The sequence below is a fragment of the Oncorhynchus mykiss genome, chromosome 26 (assembly GCF_013265735.2).
Source record: "Oncorhynchus mykiss isolate Arlee chromosome 26, USDA_OmykA_1.1, whole genome shotgun sequence".
In the NCBI taxonomy this organism is placed as follows: domain Eukaryota; kingdom Metazoa; phylum Chordata; class Actinopteri; order Salmoniformes; family Salmonidae; genus Oncorhynchus; species Oncorhynchus mykiss.
Window position 1 is genome coordinate 41,743,330 of NC_048590.1, and position 11,691 is coordinate 41,755,020.

Genomic DNA, 11,691 nt, shown 5'->3' on the forward strand with positions numbered 1-11,691 from the left:
CTGTAAGTAAACATTTCACTGTATGGTCTACCTACACCTGTTGTATTCAGCGCACGTAACAAATAAACTTTGATTTGATTTGATTCGACATGTGACATGCAGGTAAAAATGTGTTAAAACTGATTTAAGTTTGCCTGCATTAAAGTCCCCGGCCACTAGAAACGGCGCTTCTGGATGAGCATTTTATTGTTTGGTTGAGTGCTGTCTTAGTGCCAGCATCGGTCTGTGGTGGTAAATAGATGGCTACGAATAATACAGATGAGAACTCTCTAGGTAGACAGTGTGGTCTATAGCTTATCATAAGGTACTCTACCTCAGGCGAGCAATACCTCGAGACTTCTTTAATATTAGACGTTGCACACTAGCTGTTGCTGACAAAAAGACACACAAGTTATTTCCAGTCATAAGCAGCAACATAATGTACAAAATCAGTTACAAAATAAGTTACAAATAACTCAAAAAAACTAACAAGATAACACAGTTGGTTACTAGCATGTAAAACGTCAGCCATCCTCTTCGGCACCATCTTAACATGTCCAGAGGTTTATATGTAGAATTAAAGTCTCATAACACCAGAAATGAAACATAATCAATGAATCTGATCACTAAATAGCCTCCTGCGGTCAGAAAGGATCTCCTCTCCAGTCATATGTATTGATTATGACAGAAGTTTGTAAACAGAAGAGTCAATCTGGGCTGATACACCTGTATCCTCATTACTGTGACAGGATCCCTTTCATCACTGTTCACTATAGTTAGCTTACTTACTTTATCGTGTTCTTCCTATTTCTTATCTTGTGTGTTTTTGTTCTACCTTGTTATTTTGACTATTACATTGTTATTGATTACAGCATTTGGGGGGTTAGAGCTTGCAAGAAAGGCATTTCACTGTACTTGTGCACGTGACATTGAAACTTGACACACTATGTCAGCTCCAAGCTAGAGGAGGGTCAAGAAAATATAAGGGTAGAAAAAATAGACATCACAGAGGAAGACAGGGTATTGTGTCCTTATCAGTCCATCTCTGTCTGTTTAGAAGGATAAAGATGCAAAGACAGCTGTTCTCTCTCTCTCCTCTACCTCCCCTCTCCCCTCCCTCCTCTGTGTACTGCTGTGATTGTGTAAAGGACAAACAGAGCAGGGTCGTTAAACAGATAGCGAAATAAGAGATGTGGGTGACATTTAAAACTGTGAGACCATAACACCTGCTGCATTAACTCCCCCTCCTATCTTTCTCTCTTTTTCTTTCTCTCTCCCCTCAGCCTCCCTTAGCCTCTCCTGACCCCTGCTGGTGACATACTGATGTTGCATCTTTATTTATTCACGACTGCTGTTCTCTTTTCTGTCGGCAGGTGGCGCTGCTGATCCACTGCCATCTGGAGTGTGTTTGAACAAGTATAATTAATTGGCTGATCCCTCCTGATGACGTGGATGGAATTGTTTGATCCTTCCTTAAACCATAGGAAGTCCCACCCAGTTCAAATAAAATAAAATGTTATTGGTTGCTTACACATATTTAGCAGATGTTGCGGCAGGTGCAGCAAAATGCTTATGTTTCTAACTCCAACAGTTCAGTAATACCTAACAACACAAAACAATACACACAAATCCAAAACATTAAGAGAAAGGAATGAAGAAATATCAGAATGAGGAATGTCAGAGTCCGGAATATAAATATATACACGAGTGTACAAAACATTAAGAACACCTGCTCTTTCCATGACAGACTGACCAGGTGAATCCAGGTGAAAGCTGTGATCCCTTATTGATGTCACTTGTTAAATCCACTTTAATCAGTGTAGATGAAGGGGAGGAGACAGGTTAAAGAAGGATTTTTAAGCCTTGAGAAAATTGAGACATGGATTGTGTATGTGTGCCATTCAGAGGGTTAATGGACAAGGCAAAATATTTAAGTGCCTTTGAACGGGGTATGGTAGTAGGTGTCAGGTGCACCAGTTTGTGTCAAGAACTGCAACGCTGCTGGGTCTTTCACGCTCAGCAGTTTCCAGTGTGTATCAAGAATGGTCCACCACCTAATGGATATCCAGATAACTTGACACAACATTGGGAAGCATTGGAGTCAACATGGACCAGCATCCCTGTGGAACACTTTCGAAACCTTGTAGAGTCCATGACCCGACGAATTGAGGCTGTTCTGAAAAAAGGCGGTGCAACTCAATATTAGGTGTTTGTATTGTTTTGTACACTCAGTGTACGTATATAATGGTGTTAGGGTTGCACATTTTAGGGAATATTCAGAGGTGGAAACTTTCTGTGGGACTTAACAGGAATATATGGGAATTAACAGGAATATATGGGAATTAATGGTAATATATGCAAATTAATATTAATACCAATTAAATGTAATTGTTTTTTTGCATTGGATATATTTACCATATCATATGGAGACAGAAACATAAACATTTTACCTTATCATAAGTAGACATAATTGCAAATGATTAAATCCTTCCAAAATAAATTTTTAAAACAATTTAGTTACGAACTGAACTTTAATTAAATGAGTTGACTCTTCACATGGGATGATTTCACTGGACAACAAAAGAAAGGAAATATTGAATGATCCATCTGTCACGTTCTGACCTTAGATTCTTCTTTATGTCTTTGTGTTAGGTTGGTCAGGGCGTGAGTTGGGGTGGGTTGTCTATGTCTTTGTGTTAGGTTGGTCAGGGCGTGAGTTGGGGTGGGTTGTCTAAGTCTTTGTGTTAGGTTGGTCAGGACGTGAGTTGGGGTGGGTTGTCTATGTTCTTTTTTCTATGTTATATTTTCTACGTGTTTGGCCTAGTATGGTTCTCAATCAGAGGCAGGTGTCGTTTGTTGTCTCTCATTGAGAATCATACTTAGGTAGCCTTTTCCCACTTGTGTTTTGTGTGTGATTATTTTCTGTTGTGTGTCTGCACCATACAGAACTGTTTCGTTTCTGTCTTTCACTTTGCTGTTTTGTTATTCAGTGTGCAGTTGATTTATTAAATATTAACATGGACACATACCACGCTGCGCATTGGTCCGATCTTGACTACTCTTCCTCAGATGACGAGGAGAACTGTTACACCATCGCATCTCCCAAAAAAAGTTTTCAACATACATCTGTAAAATGATAGTCTAGAAACTAAAGCTTTGGTTGTCTTCCTCAGGCTTCCTTGGACCTCCACAATGTCCACCTCTTGAACATCAGACTCTGAGGCCTCATCTTCACTGTCACTTTCCAACCTTGTTGAGGATGGTTCCTTTTCAGGTACCAATTTTTCAACCCTTGTAGGTCAGCCTGTTGCGTGCTTTGGTGTGTGTGTTCCCAAACAAGGACCAGTTTCGCTCATCTGCAGTGTACAGACCGGTGTGTCTGTTGTCTCTTGTGTCTGTGCTCTTGTAGAATACTGGTTGAGGGGTGGAGATGATGTGATTAATTATTCCTTGCCCACGAACATTCGACCACCCATCAGAGATTATTGCAATGCAGTCTGCTTTCTCTATGATTTGCTTGACCTTCACTTGAACTCTGTTGAACTCTGCATCCATCAAATGAGTAGATGAAGCATGTCTGGTTGAAGGGGTGTATGCTGGGCGAAGAACATTCAGAAATCTCTTCCAATACACATTGGCTGTGAGCATCAGAGGGGAACCAGTTGCATACACAGCTCGAGCAAGATATTCATCAGCATTTTTCTGACTACATTCCTCTATTGAGTCAAAAAACGTCTGATTCCAGGAGGACCATGAGCTGTTGCTATCGATAAGGTGTCTGATTCATCATTTTCACCTTGAATAGAAGTAGAGGGACTTTTGTCAGAGGTTGCTTGTTGTGAGTGCTGAGGGAACTTATTGCACTTGACCAGATGATTCTGCATCTTTGTTGCATTCTTCACATATATGCAAATGTACACAGCTTTTCCTTCTACATTAACTGCAGTGAAATGTCTCCACACATCAAATTGTGCCTGTTCCTGTAAAGATTATCATTTTTTTTGTAAACAAAAAAATAATTAAACAACTCCTTTGTAAGATAAATGTTTTAAAATGAAACATGTATGGAAACAGGTGAATTAACACTCCTCAGTTAGCAGGCTCAAGCAAGCTAAAACCCACATGGTAGCAAAGATTAACTAGCAGAAATTGTTAACAAGTTAGAAATGATTTAAACACACTTTGCTGTAGGCTACTATTTACTAGTTAACAAAAACTCATGTCATATAAACTATATTCACCCCACCCAGTACTGTAATCAATATATTCACCCCACCCAGTACTGTAATCAATATATTCACCCCACCCAGTACTGTAATCAATATATTCACCCCACCCAGTACTGTAATCAATATATTCACCCCACCCAGTACTGTAATCAATATATTCACCCCACCCAGTACTGTAATCAATATAATCACCCCACCCAGTACTGTAATCAATATATTCACCCCACCCAGTACAGTAATCAATATATTCACCCCACCCAGTACTGTAATCAATATATTCACCCCACCCAGTACTGTAATCAATATATTCACCCCACCCAGTACTGTAATCAATATATTCACCCCACCCAGTACTGTAATCAATATATTCACCCCACCCAGTACTGTAATCAATATATTGACCCCACCCAGTACTGTAATCAATATATTCACCCCACCCAGTACTGTAATCAATATATTCACCCCACCCAGTACTGTAATCAATATATTCACCCCACCCAGTACTGTAATCAATATATTCACCCCACCCAGTACTGTAATCAATATATTCACCCCACCCAGTACTGTAATCAATATAATCACCCCACCCAGTACTGTAATCAATATATTCACCCCACCCAGTACAGTAATCAATATATTCACCCCACCCAGTACTGTAATCAATATATTCACCCCACCCAGTACTGTAATCAATATATTCACCCCACCCAGTACTGTAATCAATATATTCACCCCACCCAGTACTGTAATCAATATATTCACCCCACCCAGTACTGTAATCAATATAATCACCCCACCCAGTACTGTAATCAATATATTCACCCCACCCAGTACTGTAATCAATATATTCACCCCACCCAGTACTGTAATCAAAATATTCACCCCACCCAGTACTGTAATCAATATATTTACCCCACCCAGTACTGTAATCAATATATTCACCCCACCCAGTACTGTAATCAATATATTTACCTCACCCAGTACTGTAATCAATATATTCACCCCACCCAGTACAGTAATCAATATATTCACCCCACCCAGTACTGTAATCAATATATTCACCCCACCCAGTACTGTAATCAATATATTCACCCCACCCAGTACTGTAATCAATATATTCACCCCACCCAGTACTGTAATCAATATATTCACCCCACCCAGTACTGTAATCAATATATTCACCCCACCCAGTACTGTAATCAATATATTCACCCCACCAGTACTGTAATCAATATATTTACCCCACCCAGTACTGTAATCAATATATTCACCCCACCCAGTACTGTAATCAATATATTCACCCCACCCAGTACTGTAATCAATATATTCACCCCACCCAGTACTGTAATCAATATATTCACCCCACCCAGTACTGTAATCAATATATTCACCCCACCCAGTACAGTAATCAATATATTCACCCCACCCAGTACTGTAATCAATATATTTACCCCACCCAGTACTGTAATCAATATATTGACCCCACCCAGTACTGTAATCAATATATTCACCCCACCCAGTACTGTAATCAATATATTCACCCCACCCAGTACTGTAATCAATATATTCACCCCACCCAGTACTGTAATCAATATATTCACCCCACCCAGTACTGTAATCAATATATTCACCCCACCCAGTACTGTAATCAATATATTCACCCCACCCAGTACTGTAATCAATATATTCACCCCACCCAGTACTGTAATCAATATATTTACCCCACCCAGTACTGTAATCAATATATTCACCCCACCCAGTACTGTAATCAATATATTCACCCCACCCAGTACTGTAATCAATATATTTACCCCACCCAGTACTGTAATCAATATATTCACCCCACCCAGTACTGTAATCAATATATTCACCCCACCCAGTACTGTAATCAATATATTCACCCCACCCAGTACTGTAATCAATATATTCACCCCACCCAGTACTGTAATCAATATATTCACCCCAACCAGTATTGTAATCAAAACTTACCAGTAAGCATGTAGTCCTTGGCTCAGACAGTGTAGTAGTGTGGTTTCAATAGCATCTCATTAGTGTGCAAGATGAGAATCAGCTGTACATGTGATGGAAGAATGCACTGTGCATGTGATGGAAGAATGCACTGTACATGTGATGGAAGAATGCACTGTGCATGTGATGGAAGAATGCACTGTACATGTGATGGAAGAATGCACTGTGCATGTGATGGAAGAATGCACTGTACATGTGATGGAAGAATGCACTGTGCATGCAGAAGGTTGTAATTCCATTGAATTGGGGATAGTTTAACCAAAATATATCCCAATACCTAGAATTGCCTTATGTGTATCCCACAAAAAAGGTTCACTGTTATAAGCTAACTATTTTAATGAATTTGAGCAAAATTCCCAAAATTCCAGGGCTGAAATTCCCATGGAAGAATTCTGGAAATTTACTGGAAAGTTTCCAACCCTTTGCAACCATAGACAGTGCATAGACAGTGCATAGACAGTGCATAGACAGTATGGACAGTATATGAATAGAACATGAGTGTACAGCAGTAGTTATATAGGATGAGCCATGACTAGAATACAGTATATACATACAGTATGAAAGTGGGTAAAAACAGTATGTAAACATGATTAAAGTGACCAGTGTTCAATGACTATGTAGATAAGGCAGCAGTTTCTAAGGTGCAGGGAAGAGTACTGGGTGGTAGCCGGCTAGTAAAAGTGACTAAGTTCAGGGCAGAGTACTGGGCGGAAGCCTAATGGTGACTATTTAACAGTCTGATTGCCTGGAGATAGAAGCTGTTTTTCAGTCTCTTGGTTCCAGCGTTGATGCATCTGTACTGTCTTCGCCTTGTAGATGGTAGCGGGGGGAACAGGCCGTGGCTCAGGTGACTGAGGTCCTTGATGATCTTATTGACCGTCCTGTTACACCGGGTGCTGTAAATGTCCTGGCGGGCAGGCAGTGTGACTCTGGAGAGCCCTGCAGTTGTAGGCAAATTGCCGTACCAGGTGGTGATACAGCCCGACAGGATGCTCTCAATGATGCATCTGTAGAAGTTTGTGGGGGTCTTAGGGGCCAAGCCGAATTTCTTGTGTATGCTGAGGAACTTGAAGTGTTCACCCTATCCACTGCCGACCTGTCAGTGTGGATGGGGGCTTGCTCTCTACTCTCTCCTGAAGTCCATGATCAGCACCTTCGTTCTGACGTTGAGGGAGAGGTTATTTCCCTGGAACCACTCCAGCAGGTCTCACACCTCCTCCCTATAGGCTCTCATTGATTTTGGTCATCAGTCCTACCACTGTTGTGTCATCTGCAAACTTTCTGATTGTGTTGGAGACACATGGTACATGGCCACGCAGTCATAGGTGACTGGACTGTAGGACCTACCTTCACCACCGAGGTCAGCCCGTCAGGAAGTCCAGGACCAAATTGCACTACTTTACTCCTTCAAAATGGTGAAAGTCCTTAATGCTGCTGTTCATGGTAAAACAGGCATTTTGGACACTAGAGTCCTCTATACATCTGTGCCTTGCTCCTCTACAGTCTACATACAGAAACGTTTTAAAAACCAAAATGGCCTGTGATCATTAACCGTACTGTCTGAGTGTCACCCAATGTCTGTTTCTAAATATTTCTCTAGAAACAGTGAATACTTTTCAGCTGGAAGTTGACACAGGGCTGGTGAGCCAGGCAGTGCCTTCAAAAAGGATTCACACCCCTTGACTTTTCCACATTTTGGTGTGTTACAGTCTTCAAATGGATTAAAGTGAGATGCTTTGTCACTGTCCTAACACACTGTACTCCATCATTTAGATTTTAAAAAATGTATTCATTAAATATGAAAAGCTGAAATGTCTTGAGTCAATAAGTATTCAACCCATTTGTTATGGCAAGACTAAATAAGTTCCAGATTAAACATTTGGTTAACACTTTACTTGAAACCCAGCGTCATAACACTTTTGTCATAATGTCATATGGGTCATGATGGTGTTATATTTACACCTGTTAAAATGTGTCACATGTGCTGAATACAACAGGTGTAGACCTTACCGTGAAATGCTTACTTACAAGCCCTTAAACAACTATGCAGTTTTAAGAAAATATAGTTGAGAAAATATTTGGTGCGGCTGATATATATATATACAGTGGGGCAAAAAAGTATTTAGTCACCTACAAACAAGCAAGATGTCTGGCTCTCACAGACCTGTAACTTCTTCTTTAAGAGGTTCCTCTGTCCTCCACTCATTACCTGTATTAATGGCACCTGTTTGAACTTGTTATCAGTATAAAAGACACCTGTCCACAGCCTCAAACAGTCACACTCCACTATGGCCAAGACCAAAGAGCTGTCAAAGGACACCAGAAACAAAATTGTAGACCTGCACCAGGCTGGGAAGACTGAATCTGCAATAGGTAAGCAGCTTGGTTTGAAGAAATCAACTGTGGGAGCAATTATTAGGAAATGGAAGACATACAAGACCACTGATAATCTCCCTCGATCTGGGGCTCCACGCAAGATCTCACCCCGTGGGGTCAAAATGATCACAAGAACGGTGAGCAAAAAATCCCAGAACCACACGGGGGGACCTAGTGAATGACCTGCAGAGAGCTGGGACCAAAGTAACAAAGCCTACCATCAGTAACACACTACGCCGCCAGGGACTCAAATCCTGTAGTGCCAGACGTGTCCCCCTGCTTAAGCCAGTACATGTCCAGGCCCGTCTGAAGTTTGCTAGAGAGCATTTGGATGATCCAGAAGATGATTGGGAGAATGTCATATGGTCAGATGAAACCAAAATCTAACTTTTTGGTAAAAACTCAACTTGTCGTGTTTGGAGGACAAAGAATGCTGAGTTGCATCCAAAGAACACCATACCTACTGTGAAGCATGGGGGTGGAAACATCATGCTTTGGGGCTGTTTTTCTGCAAAGGGACCAGGACGACTGATCCCTGTAAAGGAAAGAATGAATGGGGCCATGTATCGTGAGATTTTGAGTGAAAACCTCCTTCCATCAGCAAGGGCATTGAAGATGAAACGTGGCTGGGTCTTTCAGCATGACAATGATCCCAAACACACCGCCCGGGCAACGAAGGAGTGGCTTCGTAAGAAGCATTTCAAGGTCCTGGAGTGGCCTAGCCAGTCTCCAGATCTCAACACCATAGAAAATCTTTGGAGGGAGTTGAAAGTCAAACAGGTCAAACAAGTTCAAACAGGTGCTCTAGAGGAGATCTGCATGGAGGAATGGGCCAAAATACCAGCAACAGTGTGTGAAAACCTTGTGAAGACTTACAGAAAACGTTTGACCTCTGTCATTGCCAACAAAGGGTATATAACAAAGTATTGAGATAAACTTTTGTTATTGACCAAATACTTATTTTCCACCATAATTTGCAAATAAATTCATAAAAAATCCTACAATGTGATTTTCTGGATTTTTTTTCTCATTTTGTCTGTCATAGTTGAAGTGTACCTATGATGAAAATTACAGGCCTCTCATCTTTTTAAGTGGGAGAACTTGCACAATTGGTGGCTGACTAAATACTTTTTTGCCCCACTGTATACACACACATACAGTACCTTCGGAAAGTATTCAGACCCCTTGACTTTTGCCACATTTTGTTATGTTACAGCTTTATTCTAAAATGTATTAAATAAATAAAACATCTTCAGAAATCTACACACAATACTCCATAATAACAAAGCGAAAATAGTTTTTATTTACATTTTTGCAAATGTATAAATAAACTAAAACAGAAATACCTTATTTACATAAGTATTCATACCCTTTGCTATGAGACCTAAAAACTCTCAGACCATGAGAAACAAGATTCTCTGGTCTGACGAAACCAAGATTTATTTAGTCTGAATGCCACGTCTGGAGGAAACCTGGCACCATCCCTACGGTGAAGCATGGTGGTGCCAGCATCATGCTGTGGGGATGTTTTTCACAGCCAGGGACTGGGAGACTAGTCAGGATCAAGGCAAAGATGAACGGAGCAAAGTACAGAGAGATCCTTGATCTCAAATTTGATTTGATGAAAACCTGTTCCAGAGCTCTCAGGACCTCAGACTGGGGCGAAGGTTCACCTTCCAACAGGACAACAACCCGAAGCACACAGCCAAGACAACGCAGGAGTGGCTTCGGGACAAGTCTCTGAATGTCCTTGAGTGGCCCAAACAGAGCCCGGACTTGAACATCTCTGGAGAGACCTGAAAATAGCTATGCAGCAACACTCCCCATCCAACCTGACAGAGCTTAAGATGATCTGCAGAGGAGAATGGGAGAAACTACCCAAATACAGGTGTGCCAAGCTTGTAGCATCACACCCAAGACTCAAGGCTGTAATCGCTGCCAAAGGTGTTTCAACAAAGTACTGAGTAACGGGTCTGAATACTTATATAAATGTGATTTCTGTTTTTTATTTTTAATACATTTGCAAAAATTTCTAAATCTTGTTTTTGCTTTGACCTTATGGGGTATTGTGTGTAGATTGATGGGGGGAAAACAATTTAATAAATTTTAGAATAAGGCTGTAACTTAACAAAATGTGGAAAAAGTTAAGGGGTCTGAATACTTTCTGAATGCACTGTATATATTTATTAAATAATGTAAAAAAATATATATATTGTGTTATTCTATGGCTGGTTATGACACCTACATAAGGGTGTCAAAAACCACATTTATTCAAATGTGTTTTTTCCTTGCCAAATAGTTTACTTTCTTTGAAGGTTTGTTTCTTAAGTTCTTTGTTGTAATGAATTCTTTACAGTCATGTTTTCATAACATTTTAAATAACTTGTAGAGAATACACTTTATGACACTGTCATGAAGCATTAAGACTATACTGTGTCACTTGGACTAAGATAATACACTTTATGACACTGTCATGAAGCATTATGACATCATAATCATATAAGCTAGATAGGCCTGTCACGTACATGCCCTTATGTCAGGCATCAGTCAAAATGAAGGGGTCTCGTCCTGCTCCTGAAATCTGCTCCTGCATTCATCCCAGTCATCAGAAACAGAGCATTGGGGTAGGTGCATGTCTGACATCAATGTGTGCATAATTACAATAATTTAATATGGTACATTTCAGAATGTTACATAACAAACATACTGTTGATAAGTAGGCTGTGATGTAATGGAATGTTTTGCCTTGTGTGGTAGGTTTTGTGGGTTTTGACACTCTTATGTAGGTGTCAAAACCAGCCATAACATAACACAATATATGTCATGACAGTTTTATGAACATTTTATGACATGATGCTGGTTGTCAATTGTTACCAAGTTGAATACTTATCTAATCAAGATGTTATTTTTCATTGTTAGTATTTTGTTTAGATCATTGACACACAAAAAATACAATTAAATCCATTTTAATTTAACTTTGTAACAACAAAATATGTAAAAAGTTAAGGGGTGTGAATACTTTCTGAAGGCACTGAACATGAGGATCACCAGTTGCTCATGAAGACAATAACAAGAAAAA